This window comes from Microcaecilia unicolor, chromosome 3, assembly GCF_901765095.1.
Source record: "Microcaecilia unicolor chromosome 3, aMicUni1.1, whole genome shotgun sequence".
Taxonomy (NCBI): Eukaryota; Metazoa; Chordata; class Amphibia; order Gymnophiona; family Siphonopidae; genus Microcaecilia; species Microcaecilia unicolor.
Genome location: NC_044033.1, coordinates 244,825,478 through 244,846,779, shown reverse-complemented (window position 1 = coordinate 244,846,779; position 21,302 = coordinate 244,825,478). Strand labels below are relative to the sequence as shown.

Genomic DNA, 21,302 nt, shown 5'->3' with positions numbered 1-21,302 from the left:
TCATTATATTTAAAAAATTTTTTAAAAATATATTATTTCTATGTTTTGTATTCTATGTAGACCCCTGACGCAGGTGCTAGTCACCGAAACACGGCCCGTGTCGGGTCTTTTTGTCAAGGCTCATTCATTAAAGAACTGTGTTCCATTTTTAAAGGCCCGTGGTGCTGTTTAGTTCTGGGTGAGCCAGTTTATGTAGTTCTAGGTTACTTTTCTGAATGAAACTCTTATCACGTTCAGAAGATTTTAATTGGTTTGTCTCTTGTATAATTCAATTCATGCCGTTGCATCTCAACCTTACTTTTGAAACAGTTGTCACATTCTGAACATTTAAATGTTTTTTTCTCCTGTATGAATCCTTTCGTGCTGTTTCAGCTCAGCTTTGCTCTTGAAACATTTATCACATTCTGCACACTTAAATGGTTTCTCTCCAGTATGAATCCTATTATGCCGTGTTAGATTGCCCTTCCCTGTGAAACATTTTTCACATTCTGAACATTTAAATGGTTTCTCTCCTGTATGAGTCCTTTTGTGCTGTTTCAAATGGGCCATTCTGTTGAAACATTTATTACATTCTTAAACATTGAAAAGGTTTCTCTCCTGTATGACTCCTTTCATGATATTTAGGCTCAGCCTTATTTATAAAACCTTTTTCACATTCTGAACACTTATATGGTTTTTCTCCTGTATGAGTCCTTTCATGGTTTTGAAGATGTACTTTTCGATTGAAAGATTTATCACATTCTGAACATTTAAATGGTTTCCCTCCCTTATGAATCATTGTGTGTAGTTTTAGCTCTGCCTTGCTTTTAAAACATTTGCCACATTCTGAACAGTTAAATGGTTTCTCTAATGTATAAGTCCTTTCGTGTTGTTTCAGCTGGGCCTTGCTTTTAAAACATTTATCGCATTCTGAACATATAAAAGGTTTTTCTCCTGTATGAGTCCATTCATGATGTTTCAGCTCAGCCTTGTTTCTAAAACATTTAGCACACTCTGAACATTTAAATGGTTTCTCTCCTGTATGAATGCTTTTATGCCGTGTTAGATTGCCCTGCCCTTTGAAACATTTATCACATTCTGAACATTTGAATGGTTTTTCTCCTGTATGGGTCCTTTCATGCTGTTTTAGTTCAGCCTTGCTTTTGAAAGATTTATCACATTCTGAACACTTAAATGGTTTCTCTCCCTTATGAATCATTGTGTGTAGTTTTAGCGCTGCCTTGCTTTTAAAACATTTGCCACATTCTGAACAGTTAAATGGTTTCTCTCTTGTATGACTCCTTTTGTGCTGTTTCAAATGGGCCATTCTGTTGAAACATTTATTACATTCTAAACATTGAAAAGGTTTCTCTCCCGTATGACTCCTTTCATGATATTTAAGCTCAGCCTTATTTATAAAACCTTTTTCACATTCTGAACACTTATATGGTTTTTCTCCTGTATGAGTCCTTTCATGGTTTTGCAGATGTACTGTTTGATTGAAAGATTTATCACATTCTGAACATTTAAATGGTTTCTCTCCCTTATGAATCATTGTGTGTACTTTTAGCTCTGCCTTGCTTTTAAAACATTTATCACATTCTGAACATATAAAAGGTTTTTTCCCCATATGAATCCTTGTATTCTCTTTCAGCTCAGCCTTGCTTCTAAGACATCTATCACATTTTGAACATTTAAATAGTCTATCTTCCATATGATTCCTTGTATTCTTTTGCAGATTCACTTTTTGAGTGAAAGATTTAACACATTCTGAAGAGTTACATAATCTCTCCCCCATATGACTCTGTTCCTGCTGTTTCAGCTCAGCCTTCCTTTTGAAATATTTATCACATTCTGAACATTTAAATGGTCTATGCCCTATGTGAGCTATTTTATGCCGTTGCAGACTCCTTTTTTGACTGAATCTTTTATCGCATTTAGAATATTTAAATGGTTTATTTCCTGTGTGATTCATTTCATGGAATTTAAGATAGGCTTCGCTTCTGAAACTTTTATCACTTTCAAAATATTTAAATGGTTTATGTTCTGTGTGAGCCATGTTATGCAGCTGTAGGTTCCTTTTCTCACTGAAACATTTAGCACATTGAGAACTTTTAATTTTGTTTTCAGAGGTCCCAGAGTATCCAGATGGGTTAGTTTTGTGTATACCTTGGCAGGCATGAGCTTCAGTCCTAAGCCTGCTTATGTGGTGCTCAATAAAAGCTGAGTTAGTGGTAAAAGTTTCACAAATATCAGCACTTCCAGGTTGTAAAAGTTTTGGACAAGAGCTGCAGTTTCTCTTTTGGCTCTCTAATCTTTCTCCTTTCTGGGCTGCTGCTTTCTCACCGGTTGGTATTATGCTACTGATACCTCCTTCACAGTCTGCTGAAGGATCTGTGCCATCTCTGGAGGAGGCTTTGCATTTCCATTCCTCTTTCTGCTGCTTATCGCACATTCTCACTCTTTCACTCTCATTCCCAAATCCATCATCTGTTGTGTAAAAAATAAGAGTACGATCATTAACAACATACCTAAGGCAAGGGGCAGGAGTGAGGAGGTTGTGCTCCTTCCCCAGAAAACCCACTGGAGCACCTGGGATAGACGGTAGAACCTGGGGGGTGGGGAGGAAAGAAGGGAGCTTTGTCAGGAGGGCTGGAGGGGGCTCAGGGTGTCCAAATTTATAAAAACAAAGTTATGCAGCTGCCAGCCTGATGTTGTGTGTGAGCTCGCTGGCACCTGCATAACCTCTTGGGCCGAAACAAGGCTCGTGTCAGGTCTTGGATGCTAATAAATGAATGTCTGAACTTTAAGTGCATCGTCTGGCCATTTCTTTCATCACCTGTGCTGTGTTCTGTGTGCCTATTCCCTAGATGTGTTATTTATTATTATCTACAAATCGATCTGTAAACACCCCTGCAGAGGTGTTTAGCTTATCAGAGTCCCCTCATTTACTTGGTATATATATTTCTTGAAAACAGTGACCCCACAGGGACTTAATGCTGAGTTAGAATGAGCTACCTTAATATAAGGAGCTACCTTAATGTAGTGGGGAATTGTGATTGGTCCATCGGACTCAGGGGGTGGAGACATCAATAGGAGAAGGAGAAGCTAAAAGGACAGAGTAGGAAGCTGTCGCCATCTTAGCAGGAGGAAATCCAGAAAGAAAACATTGCGAGGCTGGTACTAAGAACGGCTAAGGGTAGGTTGGAAGTATGGTTTAGAATAAAATATGGGGTATAGTTTGGGGAGACAGCTCGGCAATTGTAAAATACGCGACCTGTACTGCCTCCTTAAAGACGATGTTTTAATGCACTTATATTTATGTATTTTTTAGGGGAGCCCTTGACACAGCCTTTTAGGGCGAAACATGCATGTCGGGCATTGTTGAACCCCTGGTCTGACCGTTCAGTGCAAGTTAAGTATTGCTTATAAGTAACTTAGAGATTAAAAAGTAAAATGAACAGTTAAATAAGTAAATGAAGAAACAGTTTAATAAAATATTATCGCCAGTGAGGATTTGGTGCTGTTGAATGTCCAATAAAAGAGTGAAGTTGGTCATGTGCACTGCTGAGGCAATAAAAAACATAAAAAACATATGAATGATTTCTATATGATATATGGTTAAGGTGGAGGTTAAACCCATATATGAGCCGTGTTAGGGGAGTAGTTACAGTTGAAGGGCTCTTAAAGAGAGAGTTAGTAGTGCCAAGTACGTGTAGCTTATCAGAGTGCCAGGTTAAGAATTCATTAAGGAACGGTAGCACATTAATAAATGTGTCAAAGGATTGTTCTAATTTTTAACGGATCATTCACTTGTTATTTTGAAAGAATAAATAAAAATAAAATTAAAAATAAAACACAAACTGCTGGGTAAGAGGTAGGATTGGCATCTTTCAGCAGCACTGAGAGGTCAGAACTAGTGAGGAATGGAAGCAAGGTTGGAAAAACTCACACAGAGGATTAGAGACACGGGTCCTTTTACTAAGATGCGCTAACAGATTTAGCACACACTAATTATTAGCACACGGTAAATGATAATATGCCCATAGGAATATAATGGGCATCTTATTATTTAGCACATGCTAAATCCATTAGGGCACCTTAGTAAAAGGACTCCCCAGTGTAATAAAAGAAGTTGAAGGGAAATCACAGAGAGACATGGGAAGAAAGGAGGAAAAAAGTGAGAAAGATGAGACTTCAAAAGAGGGAAGATATTTTGGGTGAGATGGGCAGGTAGTCACAGAACTGTGGGAGTTGAAGCAGGGGCATATCCAGACTTCGGTGGGAGGGGGGTCCAAAGCCTGAGGTGAGGGGGCACATTTTAGCCCCCCCCCCCCGATGACGCCCCTCCCTCGTCCCTTTTGACCCCCCCTCCCGTTGCTGCCAATCCTCCCCTACCACCGCCAGGTACATTTGCTGGCGGGGGTCCCCAACCCCCGCCAGCCGAAGTCCCCTTCAGCGCCGGTCGCTGATCTGGATTCTGTTTCTGTGAGTCCTGACGTCCTGCACGTTGGGGACCCCCGCCTGCAAAGGTACCTGACGGCGGGGTAGGGTTGGTGGGGGAGGGTTGGCGGCGGCGGCGGGAGGGGGGAGTCGAATGTGGCGGGGGTCGGCGGTGGGGGTGGGTGAAAGCAGGGGGGCCAGCTCTAAATCTGCAGGGGCCCATGCCCCCTTGGCCCCACCTAGTTACACCCCTGAGTTGAAGAGAGAAGAATGAAAGACAGGAAGTCACAGCAGCCATTTTGAGAGCAGAACCAGCATGGGCAGGAGTGACTTTAAATTACTCCTGCCCTGACTGCACCCCTAGACCGCCAGGGATTGTAAGGTAGGCCTGGAAGGGGGGCTGGGAGGGAGGGAATTCCTGCTCCTGGGTGGGGAAGGGAAACAAGGGGACAAAACAAAAATTTTCTGCAGTCATTTTTGGCCAAAACCGAAATCAGGTCACAAAAGGATTTGAGCTGCTTTAGACGCCTTAACCAAAACCGAAATTCGGTCTCCCTGTAATAGAGAGCATGCGTGTTTGTTAAGTCATGAACATTTAGAGGGTCAAAGAAAGGAGAATGCTATCCAATGGGTAGACGGTAGAAGTACGCACACTGTCACATGTGCAGTTAGAGGTGTTACTCACTGCATCCTCACAAGGCGATATTACGTTCATCTGTGCTAATCACAAATGGTCTTGATGTGTGGTAAAGAACATTTCAGTACAATAACTGCAAAGGACATGCTGGGACCCCCCCCCCCCCCCCCCCCGACAGTTACCACCAAGCCTTTGCTCTAAGTGCAAAATCTTACCAAAATTTAGTAAAAGGGCCCTTTGATAAGACCTGATTATTGATATCTGTCTTCACCCTTATAGAATTTCTTTTTATTGTCCTGTTGAATCAATTTTAAATTTCTTTCTAGTATCTGTTACATGGATTTTGCTGATCTTCTTGGTCTTCTTGTTCTTAATTGTCTTTATTATACTGTAATTGTTGGATAATATTTACGTTTCATGTTCTGTGTTCTATCTTTTATTTGGAATTCATAAGGCAGTTTAATAAACATGAAGAAGAGATAAAATAAAATGTACATGTTATACTTGCCTGTTACAGGAGAGTGAACCTGTTCAGATGTCTCTGATTCAGGATGATCCATGAAGGGGAGATCTTCCTCTTGTTTAATGCTCATTGAGAACACAGACGTTACAGTTGGGAAGCCTGTGATGAGAAAATAAGGGTATTCAGCGAACCCTGATAAAATCTGTTTTCTAATATAAGGTTAAGTATCCACATCTTTGATTTTGAAGACCCATCTCCTGTGATCTGAAAATGCAAAGACTTTTAATTCCAAAACATTCACTTACTTCTACTTCTGCTGGGGCCATTCCTGTTTTCTTTTCCCTCCCATTCACAGACCTGATCCCACCCCTGGGATACCCACCTCTATCCGTGCCTCCTCCATCTCCACAGGCAGTTTAATCCCTCCAAAGTAGGGAAATAGACAGTGGAAGGAGAAGAGGAGATGACAAACCTTTATCCCAGCAACGTTGAATTCCTAAATGATCCCAGCTGACTTCAGGAAAGATGTGCAGGAGGAATTTTATACTTACTTGTTATAGAAGGATGAGTGTGTTCAGACATCTCTGATTCAGAATTATCCATGAAGGGGAGATCTTCCTCTTGTTTAATACTCAGTGAGAACACAGATGTTACAACTGGAAGGTCTGTGATGAGAAAAAAAATTTGCAAGGATTCACCAAGTATCTGATAATACTAAATTAGGAAATGTTTGATGTTATTGACCCATCTTCTGTGATCTAAAAATGCAAAGCCCATTAAATCCAAAACATTTACTTACCATTGGTGGAGTCATTTGGATTTTCTTTTCCCTCCCACTCACATTGTTGAGTGAAATAATTCTCATCTTCCTTTTTAATCTTGAATATAATATCAGGATTAAAAATTGAGTAACCTGTTGATAAGAAGTATGAAAATTACATTTAAATTGTATTTGTAGAATCCCTTGGGAGGTTCCCTCTGCTTCATGTTTTGATGGAGCAGTGTGTGATGTGTTTATGGAGTTCTGTGTCTATATATCTTGACACGTGTGTATTTGTCTGACAAAGCTTGGAGAGCAGTGGAAAAGGACAGTGATAGGAGTGTACTACCGTCCGCCTCGCCAGGATGAGCAGGTAGACGCAGAAATGATAAAAGAAATCAGAGGCGCAAACAAAATTGGCAATGTGATAATGGGTGACTTCAATTATCCAAATGTAGACTGGGTAATGTAACATCGGGACACGCTAGAGAGGTACAATTACTTGATAAAATCAAGGACAGCTTTATGGAGCAGCTGGTGCAGGAGCCAACGAGAGAAGGAAAAATTCTAGACTTGGTCCTTAGTGGAGCGCATGATCTGGTGAGGGATGTTATGGTACTGGGGCCCCTTGATAACAGTGATCATAATATGATCAGTTTTGATATCAATCTTGAAGTAAGATTGATATCAATCTTATACACAGGAAGTCAAATACGTTAGCGTTTAACTTTAAAAAAGGAGACTATGATAAAATGAGAAGAACGGTGAAAAAAAAACTTAGGGGGGCAACTGAGAGGGTAAAAACTGTACAACAGGCATGGACGCTGTTCAAAAATACCATCCTGGAGGCCCAGGCCAAACATATTCTGCAAATTAGAAAAGAAAGACGGAAGTCCAAAAAACAGCCGGCGTGGTTGAAAAGTGAGGTGAAGGAAGCTATTAGGGCTAAAAGAAACGCCCTCAGAAAATGGAAGAAGGAACCGTCTGAAAATAAAAAGAAGCAGCATAAGGAGTGTCAAATCAAATGCAAGGCGCAGATAAAGAAGGCCAAGAGGGATTACGAAAAAAAGATAGCATTAGAGGCAAAAAAACATAGCAAAATATTTTTTCGGTATATTCAAAGCAGGAAGGCAGCAAAAGAATCGGTTGGGTCGCTGGATGACCGAGGTGTAAAAGGAGCGATCAAGGAAGACAAAGACGTAGCGGAGAGATTGAGTGAATTCTTTGCTTCGGTCTTCACCGAGGAAGATTTGGGTGGGATACCGGTGTTTGAAATGGTATTTCAAGCGGACGAGTCGGAGAAACTTACTGACTTCACGGTAAACCTGGAGGACGTAATGGGGCAGTTCAGCAAACTGAAGAGTAGCAAATCTCCTGGACCAGATGGTATTCATCCTAGAGTACTGATAGAACTGAAAAATGAGCTTGCGGAGCTACTGCTAGTGATATGCAATTTATCCTTAAAATCGAGCGTGGTACCGGTAGACTGGAGGGTGGCCAATGTAACGCCGATTTTTAAAAAAGGTTCCAGGGGAGATCCGGGAAATTATAGACCGGTGAGTCTGACGTTGGTGTCAGGGAAAATGGTAGAGACTACTATTAAAAACAAAACTACAGAGCACATCCGAGGACATGGATTACTGCGACCAAGTCAGCATGGCTTTTGTGTGGGGAAATCTTGCCTGACCAATTTACTTCAATTCTTTGAAGGAGTAAACAAACATGTGGACAAAGGGGAGCCAGTTGATATTGTGTATCTGGATTTTCAAAAGGCGTTGGATAAGGTGCCTCATGAAAGGCTACAGAGGAAATTGGAGGGTCATGGGATAGGAGGAAATGTCCTATTGTGGATTAAAAACTGGTTGAAAGATAGGAAACAGAGATGGGGGTTAAATGGGCAGTATTCACAATGGAGAAGGGTAGTTAGTGGGGTTCCTCAGGGGTCTGTGCTAGGACCGCTGCTTTTTAATATATTTATAAATGATTTAGAGATGGGAGTACCTAGCGAGGTAATTAAATTTGCTGATGACACAAAGTTATTCAAAGTCGTTAACTCGTGATAGGATTGTGAAAAATTACAGAAGGACCTTACGAGACTGGGAGACTGGGCGGCTAAATGGCAGATGACATTTAATGTGAGCAAGTGCAAGGTGATGCATGTGGGAAAAAAGAACCTGAATTATAGCTACGTCATGCAAGGTTCCATGTTAGGAGTTACGGACCAAGAAAGGAATCTGGGTGTCATCATCGATAATACACTGAAACCTTCTGCTCAGTGTGCTGCTGCGGCTAGGAAAGCAAATAGAATGTTTCATTCCGAGCACTCTACCAAAACCCTCATCCACACCCTTGTCACCTCTCGTTTAGACTACTGCAATCTGCTTCTTGCTGGCCTCCCACTTAGTCACCTCTCCCCTCTCCAGTCGATTCAAAACTCTGCTGCCCGTCTCATCTTCCGCCAGGGTCGCTTTACTCATACTACCCCTCTCCTCAAGACCCTTCACTGGCTCCCTATCCGCTTTCACATCCTGTTCAAACTTCTTCTACTAACCTATAAATGTACTCACTCTGCTGCTCCCCAGTATCTCTCCACACTCGTCCTTCCCTACACCCCTTCCCGTGCACTCCGCTCCATGGATTAATCCTTCTTATCTGTTCCCTTCTCCACTACTGCCAACTCCAGACTTCGCGCCTTCTGTCTCGCTGCACCCTACGCCTGGAATAAACTTCCTGAACCCCTACGTCTTGCCCCATCCTTGGCCACCTTTAAATCTAGACTGAAAGTCCACCTCTTTAACATTGCTTTTGACTCGTAACCACTCGCCTCCACCTACCCTCCTCTCTTCCTTCCCGTTCACATTAATTGATTTGATTACTTTATTTTTTGTCTATTAGATTGTAAGCTCTTTGAGCAGGGACTGTCTTTCTTCTATGTTTGTGCAGCGCCGCGTATGCCTTGTAGCGCTATAGAAATGCTAAATAGTAGTAGTAGTAGCAAATAGAATGTTGGGTATTATTAGGAAAGGTATGGAAAACAGGTGTGAGGATGTTATAATGTTGTTGTATCGCTCCATGGTGCGACCGCACCTTGAGTATTGTGTTCAATTCTGGTTGCCGCATCTCAAGAAAGATATAGTAGAATTGGAAAAGGTGCAGCGAAGGGCGACTAAAATGATAGCAGGGATGGGACGAGTTCCCTATGAAGAAAGACTAGGACTAGGGGGCATGTGATGAAACTACAGTGTAGTAAATTCAAAACAAATTGGAGAAAAGTTTTCTTCACCCAACGCATAATCAAACTCTGGAATTCGTTGCCGGAGAACGTGGTGAGGCGGTTAGCTTGGCAGAGTTTAAAAAGGGGTTAGACGGTTTCCTAAAGGACAAGTCCATAAACCACTACTAAATGGACTTGGGAAAAATCCACAATTCCAGGAATTACATGTATAGAATGTTTGTACGTTTGAGAAGCTTGCCAGGTGCCCTTGGCCTGGATTGGCCGCTGTCGTGGACAGGATGCTGGGCTCGATGGGCCCTTGGTCTTTTCCCAGTGTGGCATTACTTATGTACTTAATTAGATTATATCACAGAGGTTTTCTGGTACAGAGATTTCTCTTCATAGCTCTCGTAGGTGGAGGCATTGCAGGGGCCAGTCTTCCGGTTCCCATTTAGAAGGGTTACATATTGTACAATATAGTTAACTAGTGTGCAGCTGATATGTCATGACCTTATTCAGAAGAGGAAATCTCTCTCTGGTCTTCTGTATAGGAATGGGAGAGAGACTCCAGCTGGTGTTGTGTGAAGTCTCTAAGGTCTACATCTTATCTTACAACAGAGAGTAGCATCTTTTGCAGATCCTGTAGCAGTGGAGTCTTTCACAGGCTCCTATTGAATATGGGATGGCATCAGAAGCCAGGATCTAAATTTTAGGTGCCCATGGTATCTAGTTCCTGTGATTTTTATGTGCTTGTGTGGTAGATGACAGAAAACACATATTTACCTCGTGAGAAGAGGATGTCATGAATCTCCTCGATGACCTTCTTGTACAGCTCCTTCTGCCATTCTCCAAGAAGGTCCCAGTCCGCTTCCAAGAAATAAGCAGCAACATCCTTGAATGTGACCAACGCCTAGAACAGCAAGCAGAACATCCTACATCAAAGTGTCATTATTTTTTCATTTTATTTTAAATATACACCCATCTATTTTATTTTTTTATATGTACACCTATCAACATACTTCTAGATGGTTTACAAGAAACATGTAATAGCTCACATAAAAGTTTTAAAACCCACAGCACTGCCAAGAAGAACAAAGGTTTCTAGAAGGAAGACGTTTACGTTGTATGCGACATTTTACAGTTTTCCAATGCAACTCCCTCAGAATGGAAGAACTAGGCATTAAATGGGCAATTCTATAATCTAGGTGTTGCATACGTAAATGTCTAGAATACCAGAATTTCAGCGTGTATGTGTCCTGGTACCTACATTACTGCTAGCAGGGTGCCTAAGCGCTTTTCTGCAAATACCCACTTACATAGCGTGCACTTGCAAGGGAGCAACAGAGCATGAGGAAGTCATTGGCAGGACTAAGCATGTAACTGATGAGAACCAAAAGACTTAGAAAAAGGTGTAATTGCTAATAATGCGTCAGCACAAAAACTGAAAAACAATACTCTGTCACAAAAGATTACATAAAGTGGACATATAGAGGTCAAAATATATAGCAGAAAACACAGAACCCTGAGAAAGACCCCCCCCTACTAAACCACTGCGACTCTCTCTGAAAAAAAAAAGAAAACATACTCCAGCACAGTTCTTCCTTGGTTCTCCTCTTTTCTCTTGGATCGTTCAGAGTTCTGACCTCTTCCATGGACTGTGTTGGGTCCAAATAAACTTATCCTGAAGCTCTTATTCCCTTGTTTGGGCTGGTCATTTGGACTTGGTTTTTTCCAGTCTTGGTTTGCTTTGCTTGCGTTTCTGTGGAAGGTGTGGACCCCCCCCCCCCCCTTCTTTCCAGTTTTAAAATCAACCAGACATCGAGCTTTCTTTTTCGCTACACCTTTTCTCTGGTACTCTATGCCTTTGACGCTCCGTGCTGAACAATCTTTGAAACAGTTCAAAATAAATCTAAAAGACATGGCTTTTTACTATCGCTTTCAAGCCTACTTGAGGGGCATTGTGCCGGTCTACCTGGTTGACCCTTTCCTTTGCCCTTCTCCCCACCCTATGGTTCTCCTTGCCGCCCGCCGAGACCTTTCCATTCACACTGTTTCTCTTTAGGATGCTCCCTGTATGTATGTATGAGTTTACCTTTCCTTATTGTAGTTCCTTTCCAATTATTTTGTTTTGTACTTTTAGACTGAGAAGTGGCTTCCTCTGCTAGTTAGCAAAGGCAGATTATAGTAAGTGAAATTATTATTATTATTTGTATAGCGCTACCAGACGCACGCAGCGCTGAACACCTGACATAAAGAGAGACAGTCCCTGCTCAAAAGAGCTTACAATCTAAATAATACAGACAGATGAGACAGTTACGGGTGAGGGAAGTAAAGGTGAGAAGGAAGGAAGGGACAAGGGGGAGGGCAATTGAGTAGTGGCTAGGAGCTAAAAGCAATAGTGAAAACGTGGGTTTTCAGCATAGATTTGAAAACAGGTAGAGATGAAGCTAGACGTATAGGTCCAGGAAGTCTATTCCAGGCATAAGGTGCCGCGAGAGAAAAGGAACGAAGTCTGGAGTTAGCAGTGGAGGAGAAGGGGGACAACAAGAGAGATTTGTCCAGTGAGCAGAGTTCACGGGGAGGAATGTAGGGAGAGATGAGAGTGGAGAGGTAATGGGGGGCTGCAGAGTGGATGCATTTAAAAGTCAGTACGAGAAGTTTAAACTGTATGCGGAAGCGGACAGGGAGCCAGTGAAGTGACTTGAGGAGTGGGCTAATGTGGGTATAACGATTCTGACGGAAAATAAGTCGTGCCGCAGAATTTTGGACAGATTGGAGAGGAGGGAGATGGTTGAGCGGAAGACCAGTGAGAAGTAAATTACAATAGTCTAAGCGAGAGGTGACAAGGGTTTGGATAAGGGTTCTCGTGGCGTATTCAGAAAGGAAGGGGCGAATTTTGCTAATGTTGTAGATAAAGAAACGACAGGTTTTGGCGATCTGTTGAATATGTGCAGAGAAGGAGAGAGAGGAATCAAAGATGACTCCAAGGTTACGAGCCGAGGAGACAGGGAGGATGTGAGAGCTATTAACAGAGATAGAGAAAGGAGGAAGAGGGGAGGTGGGTTTAGGGGGAAAAATGAGAAGTTCAGTTTTGGTCATGTTTAGCTTTAGATGGCGTTGGGACATCCAAGCAGCAATGTCGGACAAGCAGGCTGAGATTTTGTCTTGGATAGAGGTTGAGATTTCAGGGGTGGAGATATAGATCTGAGAGTCATCAGCGTAAAGATGGTATTGAAAGCCATGGGATGAAATCAGGGTACCAAGGGAAGAGGTATAGATGGAGAAAAGGAGGGGTCCAAGGACAGAACCCTGAGGCACACCAACAGAAAGTGGGATGGAAGTTGAAGAGGATCCACCAGAGTGAACACTGAAAGAATGAAGTGAGAGGTAAGAGGAGAACCAGGAAAGAACAGGGCCCTGGAATCCAAGCGAGGACAGCGTATCCAGAAGTATAGTGTGGTCAACAGTGTCAAAAGCAGCAGATAAGTCAAGAAGGATAAGGATAGAATAGAGACCTCTGGATTTAGCCAGTAGCAGATCATTAGAGACTTTGGTAAGTGCAGTTTCAGTAGAGTGAAGAGGGCGAAAACCAGATTGGAGTGGGTCAAGAATAGGTTGTGAAGAAAGAAAGTCAAGACAACGGCGGTGAACGACACGTTCAAGTAATTTGGAGAGGAAAAGGAGGAGGGAGATGGGGCAATAGTTGGAGGGACAGGTAGGGTCAAGTGAGGGTTTTTTAAGGAGTGGAGTGACAACAGCGTGTTTGAAGGCCATAGGAACAGTTGCAGTGGAGAGTGAAAGATTAAGGATGTGACAGATGACTGGGATGATAGTAGGAGAGATAGTGTTACGTAGATAAGTGGGGATGGGATCAGAGGAACAGGTAGTACATTTAGAGGAGGAAAGAAGGGCAGTTTCTTCAGTAGAAACTTCTGAGAAGGAGGAAAAAGAAGGAGAGTAGGGGGTGAGGACTAAGGGAGAGACAGGTGGGGAAGGTTTGGATGAAAATTTTACCATGGAAGTGGTCAGCTAGGGTCTGAGGAGAAAGAGATGGGGGAATTGGGGATGGAGGTACCTTGAGAAGAGAGTTCAGTGTGGCGAAGAGAAGTCGAGGGTTGGAGCCAAGGGAATTTGTCAATTGGGTGAAGTAATCCTGTTTGGCAAGTGAAAGGGCAGACTGGAAGGAGTTAAGCATGAATTTGAAATGAATGAAGTTGGCAAGGGTGCGGGATTTAAGCCAAGAACGTTCAGCAGAGCGGGTACAGGAACGAAAGTAGCGGATTTTAGAGGTCAGCCAAGGCTGGGGTTTGGTACACCTAGTAGGACGGGGCATGGGAGGGGCAAGAGTGTCCAGTGCAGAGGAGAGAATAGTATTATAGGAGGAAACAGCTTCATTGACAGACTTAGCTAGAGTGGTAGTAGAGAAATGAAAAATGAAATGGAGACAACCTTGTAAAAAGGAGGAAAACCATTATAAAACTGTCCCCATCTATACTTATATCTTTATAAGCACATTTTAAGAGGACCTGAGCTAATACCAAATCAAAAGCAGCTGAGATGCCAACAAACAAATGTTTGTGTAATAACATATAGTAACATAGTAAATGACGGCAGATAAAAACCTGAATGGTCCATCCAGTCTGCCTAACAAAATAAACTCATTTTACATGGTATGTGATACTTTATATGTATACCCGAGTTTGATTTGTCCTTGCCATTCTAAGGGCACAGACAGTAGAAGTCTGCCCAGCACTCTTCTTGTACTAAAAGTTCTGAAGCTAACGTCAAAGCCCCTTAAATTTACACTCCAGCCCATCTATATTCAGTTAAGATCAGGGTGTAGACTGTAGAAGTCTGTCCAGCACTGGTTTTGCTTCCCAATTACCGGTGTCGCTACCCAATCACCGCTAAGATTCCATGGATCCATTCCTTCTAAACAGGATTCCTTTGTATTTATCCTACACATTTGAATTCCATTACCGTTTTCATCTCCACCACCTCCTGCGGAAATAAGCTTTGCTATATGATCTGTATCAGTGAAATCAGATCTACAGGAGATTTTAGTACGATGAGAGCCCTGTTCCTTTAACTACCTGGTGTTTTCTATAGATTACTTGGTTCCCAGTGACACTGCGGAAATCTCTCGTGCTGGATAATTCAGCAGCTGGAAGGAGGAGCAACAGGAATTAGCACATGTGGACCAGAGATTTTGGCCTGAACAGGGTGGATGAAGGAAGAGGCAACAGCAGCTGAACAGGTGGCGGAGGGAGACGCTGGTTGATTACTGTCTAAAATCAGGAAAACAGAGAGTGCTGGAGTCAACCCTACAGAAAAGAGAAGGCGTGTAACTGTGTGTGAAAGACAGAGGGCCTGATATTCAGACCGTGGGAGGTAGTCAGAATGCATCCTGCGGTCAGTGCTGAGCCTGGATATTCAATGCCAGCCCATTTCTGGTGACCGGCTCTTAAATATTTGGTTTATTTTTGGTCAGTTTCAACAATAAGAGTATATTGCACTAAATGAAAAGATAGATATAACAGGCATCTCAGAGATCTGTGGACGGAAGACAACCAATGGAAGACTCTGATATCAGGGTCCAAATTATATCACCATGATAGAGTGGATTAAACTGGAGGGTAGCAGTGCTATATGTTAACGAGGAAACTGAATGAAACAGAATAAAAATTTAGCAGGAAACAGATTGCAAAGTGGATAGGGAGAGGTCAGAAATAGTGAGAGATACAGGAAAGATTATACAATTTAATAAAGGATGAGAGACAATAGATACTAAAGAAGATGAAAAGAAGAGACAGAGCAACATGTGCTAAAGGTGGGGGAAAATAACAGAAAGAGAAGAATTAAAAAAAAAAAAAAGAATACAAAAGAAAGGAGAAAGTAAAAATAGAGCAAACACATAATCTACACAACAAAAGTAAGAAATCAGAGGCTGTGATTATAACTCCTCATTCTCACTACCTCTGGTGCAAAGTAGGCATTTTTCTCACAGGAAAAGTTTGTATCACCTCATTACTAGCTTTAATCGTAGCTTCATCACATGCTTCAGGCAGTTCCTCACATGTGCCTGTGGTGGTCAGATTTCCTGTTTCCTCAGATCCCTGAGGCTCAGTCTTGAATTCCTCTTGCTCAAACCGGCTTGACATCGTGGGAACCTATCATGGGAAAAAGACAGCACAATGGGTCAGATTCCATATACGGTGCCTGAAAAATCAACACCAAAACTAAGTGCAGTAGTGCTACTCTATAAACGTTTAAAGCTTTTAGAAAGCACTTAACTTAGGCGTGGTTTTTAGAAAGCATTTAACAGGCGCAGTTTTTAGAAAGCGTTTAACTTAGGCATGGTTTTTAGAAAGCCCTTAACTTAGGCGCGGTTTTTAGAAAGTGTTTAACTTAGGCATGGTTTTTAGAAAGCCCTTAACGTAGGCGCGGTTTTTAGAATGTGCTTAACTTAGGCTCAGTTTTTAGAAAGTGTTTAATTTAGGTGCGGTTTCTAGAAAGCGCTTAACTTAGGCATGGTTTTTAGAAAGCCTTTAACTTAGACGCAGTTTTTAGACTGTGCTTAACTTAGGCGCAGTTTTTAGAAAGCGTTTAACTTAGGCGCGGTTTTTACAAAGTGCTTAACTTAGGCATGGTTTTTAGAAAGCTCTTAACTTAGGCACGGTTTTTAGAAGGCGCTTAACTTAGGTGCAGTTTTAGAATACACTTAAGCGGCCAGTGCTGCAACTAAATTTAAGCGCAGCCATTTACGCCAACTAAAACCTGGAGTAAATGCCCACACCTAAAATATGTGCAGATCATGCAAATTCTACAATGCATATAAATACACAGACTGTCTACAAGCCACCCATTCCATGCCCACTTTTCAGCAGCAAGCATTAGAAATTACGCACAGCACTTTATAGAATTGCGTGTGTAAATTCCAATTAATGCCAAGTGCTAATTGCTTGTTAACATCCAATTATCATCACTAATTACCTTAACTAATTAAGTTATGTGCATTGTTATGCAATACGCTCTGATTTACACTCGGAAATCTCAGCGTAATATATAGAATTATGTTGTTATCACACGCACCTCCACTGGTACAGAATCAATAAAAAGAAGGGTACTGCTGTACTGATCATTATCAGAAATTTATTCTAGAAATACCCTGATATTTTCATACTGTGACGAGCAAACTCCTTTCTCAACAGCTACAAACAGCTCCGTGGTAGATATCTGTCATCAGGAGGGTTTTTGTTTCTTTGACACAGACTATTTTCCATCTAGCTTCTGTAAAAATCAGATTCTGCTGGACACCAACAATTAGAAAACTGCTAAATCGTTATGAGGTATATATTCAATTTGAGGCACTCAGCAGTTTTTAGCTGGTTGGAACCACAGGCTGAATTAACCCCAGATGATCAATGCCTGGCAGATTCGATTTATTCGGACCCAAGCAGGCCCATTATGAGACAACACGTCATTGGGCTTTCTGTTTTTGTCGCCCTTAAATTATGGAATGATAGGCCAGGATGTATCTGCTCCAAACCATCTCATCGGAAGTTTCAAATTTTACTCCAGGCTCATTTTTTTGAAATTGCTTTTGGCACATGACTTGAGTCGGTTGGCTTGTTCTGGTGACTGTTGTTATCCAGTTTGCAGTCTGATCGTTGCTTTCCTGTTAAAAATGTTGGCGTTCTTTTCTACATTCATTAATTCACAAGCAAAAAAAGTCAGTTTCGGAACAAATGAAACAGGCCCTAGGAAGGCTATCATCTAAGCGTTTTCTCATCTGTCTCCCCTGCCCTCCCCTCCCCAGTGATTCTCCCCTCCCCTCCTCTGCCCTCCCATCCCATCTCATCCATGTCCAGCAATCCTCCCCTCCCCTCCTTACCTGAGGTCGCTTCGGCGGCAGGCTCGGCTCGCGTCACCTCCAGCCTTCCCTTGCCTTCCCTCTCAGTGTCCCGCCCTTCTCTTTCGAAAATGAGCTGGATAGTAACATAGTAGATGACGGCAGAGAAAGACCTGCACGGTCCATCCAGTCTGCCCAACAAGATAAACTCATATGTGCTACTTTATGTGTATACTTTATCTTGATGTGTATCTGCCATTTCAGGGCACAGACCGTAGAAGTCTGCCCAGCACTAGCCCCGCCTTCCACCACTGGCTCTGCCACCCAATCTCTGCTAAGCTTCTGAGGGTCCATTCCTTCTGAACAGGATTCCTTTATGTTTATCCCACGCATTTTTGAATTCCGTTACCGTTTTCATCTCCACCATCTCCCGTGTGAGGGCATTCCTGACAACCTGCACGTTCCTTTCAGTGCACCAAGAGGTGGGGAAGGAGCCATGGCTAATAAGGAGATGAGCCCGACCCTCTCGCGAGTCGCCCGTGCTGGAACAGCAGTGCAGGACTAGACACAGGCTGCCTCACTCAAACAAACAACAAAAAAAGGACGTCCCTGACGGGACTTTTTTTTTCCCCTGCAGATTTTTTGATAGGCGTCCTTCTTGGACGCACTTTTTCTACTTTTATGCCCCTCCTCCAGGTCTCTCTCAGCCAATCACAGCACGTTTAGCTGTCACTGGTGTCAGCTAAATGCGCTGTGATTGGCTGAGAGAGACCTGGAGGAGGGGCATAATCGAAAGAGACGTCCAAATAGTTTTTTGATTTGGACGTCCTCGCAAGTCCCGATTCTCTCTGGCGGTGGTCATTACAGGCACTAGAAGGGCACCCCTCACAACAAAACCTGGGGGGGAAACGTCCAAGTGCTTGTCAGGGATGTCCTTTTTTTGTTTGTTTTAGTGAAGGACATCCATGTTAGGCACTTTAGAAGGACGGCCCTGACGAGCACTTGGATGTGGCTAGGCAAAGGTTTCCAGCTGGTTGCTTTTTTTTTTTTGTTTTTTTTGAGTGAAGGACATCCATAAAGGATGTATGTCCCTGACGAGCACTTGGACGTTTTTTTTCCCAATTTTTTTTTTTTTGGTTAAATTTATAAAAGTTTTTAGGGACGAATAAATCCCGCGCAGCCCCAACGAGAGGTACAGACCTCCCATTAGATTTTTCACGGAAAACGGTAGTGCATCTCATTACAATACGATTTCTACACATTATAATACTAATTTGCTCATCTGCATTCCGTTTTTGTTAGCTGTTACCGTGATCGGAAAATGGCTCAGAGAAGTCTTTTGTGCATGCCATAGTTTACTACTTGCTCATTAATGGCTCATTAAGTTTAGTGCATCTGGCCCTCAATGTGTAATTAAACTCTAGCATTCACTGAAAGAGAATGTGGTAAAAGCAGTTAGCTTAGCAAGGTTTTAAAAAAGGTTTCGATAACTTCCAGAAAGAAAAAAGTCCATAAGCCATTATTAAGATGGATTTGGGAAAAATCCACTGCTTATTTCTAGGATAACAAACATAAAATCTATTTTACTGTTTTGGGATCTTGCCAGGTACATGTAACCTGGACTAGCTACTGTTGGAAAATAGGATACTGGGTATGATACTGTCCCAGTCTGGCAACACTTTCCCACTATGACAACGTTCATGTGCATTTCCCCCTCTCCCTTCCATCCATAAGCATTTTTCCCTCTGCCTTCTCTTCTACACACACTTTCCTTCTATCCTCAAAATTGTCTCCTCTCCCTTCCCTTCCTTCCATTTAAATTCTCACTTCCCTTCTCTTCCATGTGCATTTCCCCCCTCCTCTTTCTTTTCCTTCATGTGGATCCCCACTTTCACTTCCCTTCCATCCATATGCAGAATCTTCCCCTCTCCCTTCCATCCATGTGCACCTTCTGACCCCCACCCTGTTCCCCCTTAGGGGTCCCACATGCCTTCCTACCTCCCACTGCCCCCCTCCTCACAGGCCTGCAGCATTGGAAGGTAAGGTCAGCAGACTTGCTCTCTCTCCAGCAGGCCTGAAGCTTTCCCTCTGCTGCCTCCTTCCCACATGGCAACAGAAAGTTGTGACAGCTTTAATCTTTTACCTTCGCAGTATGGCCATTTCTTGATGAGAAAAAAAGGCAACCTTTTACCACAGCTTAGTAAAAGCACCCTTACATGAGCTGATGTAGTCAGTTGAGTGAGCACAGTTGCATCATTTGGAAGATTCTGTTTTGTCATATGAACAGTAGATCTTTGGTTTGTACACTGTTGAGTAATTTTGAATGGAATATACTGTTTTAAAATTCACTATTTGAAGTGCACACTATTGAAATCACAGGGTAGTCCTTCCTGGCAGCAGCAAATGACTGATGTAAGGAAAAACACAGAGGACCTCTGTACTGAATTCTTGAGTAACTGGGTATATGAAAGCAGCAGATATGAGGCTGTAGAGAGCATAGATAGCAAAGAAGAAATAGCTGGAAGGCTATGGGCACAGATGCTTTTAGTTCAAGAAATAAAATTCCAAATTTGTACACACATAGTAGAGGCAGATCTGAATACTGTTTATGGGACTGTAACATAGTAACATAATATATTGTTTTAATAAACATAAATTAGACCCACTGCTTCACTCCAACACAGACAAAAAAAGGAGAGAGAAAAGAAAGCTGGAAAAGCTGTACAAAAATGTTTCCTTTTAGTGCTGGAACCCTGTGCACAAAAGGAGAGAGAATAATTTCTTACCTGATCAGAAACCAGGGCAGATATTTCCCTGCTGCTTCCCCTCTGAATTCTGCAGCTACTGGGATTGATTCAGGCTGGAGATTTCCCTTTTCCTGGACAGATGAATAAAATAGGAGGAGGTTGAGCAAAATTCCCTCTGCAGATCTGAGACTGGGTCTTGCAGGAATTTCCAGGCCCCAAAGACAGAAAGTTTCTGCTTTTATTTGAGTCTTTTCCCTCTTTGCAGCTCTTGTTGCAGATACTAGATAAAGAAAGAACAGACAGAGAGCATGTTCAGAGCTCCTCCCCCTGGTGTGGTCAAGGAACTATGATTAACAGGAGATGACATGATGACACACGGCTGAAGCCACTTCACCCATAGAAGTTTTCATTCTCCCCAATGAGCCACCACCATCTTGGTACACCCAAAACAATGTACTTGATAGGATGACAAGCTCTGCATACTGACATCAGGTCAGATAATGGGTCATGCACGCTCAATCAAACCTCCTTGGGTGAGGTCATTCTGAGATTTCCCACCTCCTTAAAGTGGATCTGTAGGAAGTAGATAACAGGCAGTGGGTCCTCCTAAACAGGGAGAACACATCAGGGAAATGATTTAGGGCCTGATGCACAGAAGTCCCTGGAAAGAGATGTTTGCTGGCTATTTCCAGCTCAGTAAAAATTACTGAGGTGGAAATAGTGAGCGATTCACAAAAGAAACTGCATGCAAATGAGCTGCATGGACTTTTATCGTGCAGCTCAGGTACAGAAAATGTGGCTACTATGTGCATGCTCAGAACAGTTCCACTATGCATGTTTGTCGTACATTCATATGAGCTGTGTGTATGAAAGTCGTTTGTATTGTCATCACGAATAGCTGCTTAACCTCCTCCCCCTCCAAAAGAGAAAGTTTCAAAGGATGGAAGGGGAGCAAACGGATGTGCTGACTGAAGAGCTCATGACAAGAAACATTCCCAAATCACGACTACTCTGCGCACCCCTGGAGCTCCCAAGCGCTGTCCATGTCAGTTCCAGCCAACCATGGGCCACTGACCCACTTGCTACAACCCCTGGAGTTCCCAGATGCTGAGCGTACCCTAGTCCCCGGACTCTATCACGCACATGCCGCAGTTCACACCCATATTTCTGCATCAGCGTGATGCTTTTCTTGGCCTCATGCTGCAGT

At 42.6% G+C, this 21,302-nt stretch overlaps 1 protein-coding gene and 1 pseudogene across 1 annotated transcript in view; one reads left to right on the top strand and one right to left on the bottom strand.

Moving 5' to 3' along the window:
- LOC115466391 (zinc finger protein 585A-like) overlaps positions 1-21,302 on the top strand; it is a 218,841-nt gene that overhangs the window by 134,043 nt on the left and 63,496 nt on the right. The gene's annotated exons all lie outside the window — the stretch shown is intronic.
- On the bottom strand, positions 185-6,303 carry LOC115466396 (annotated as a pseudogene).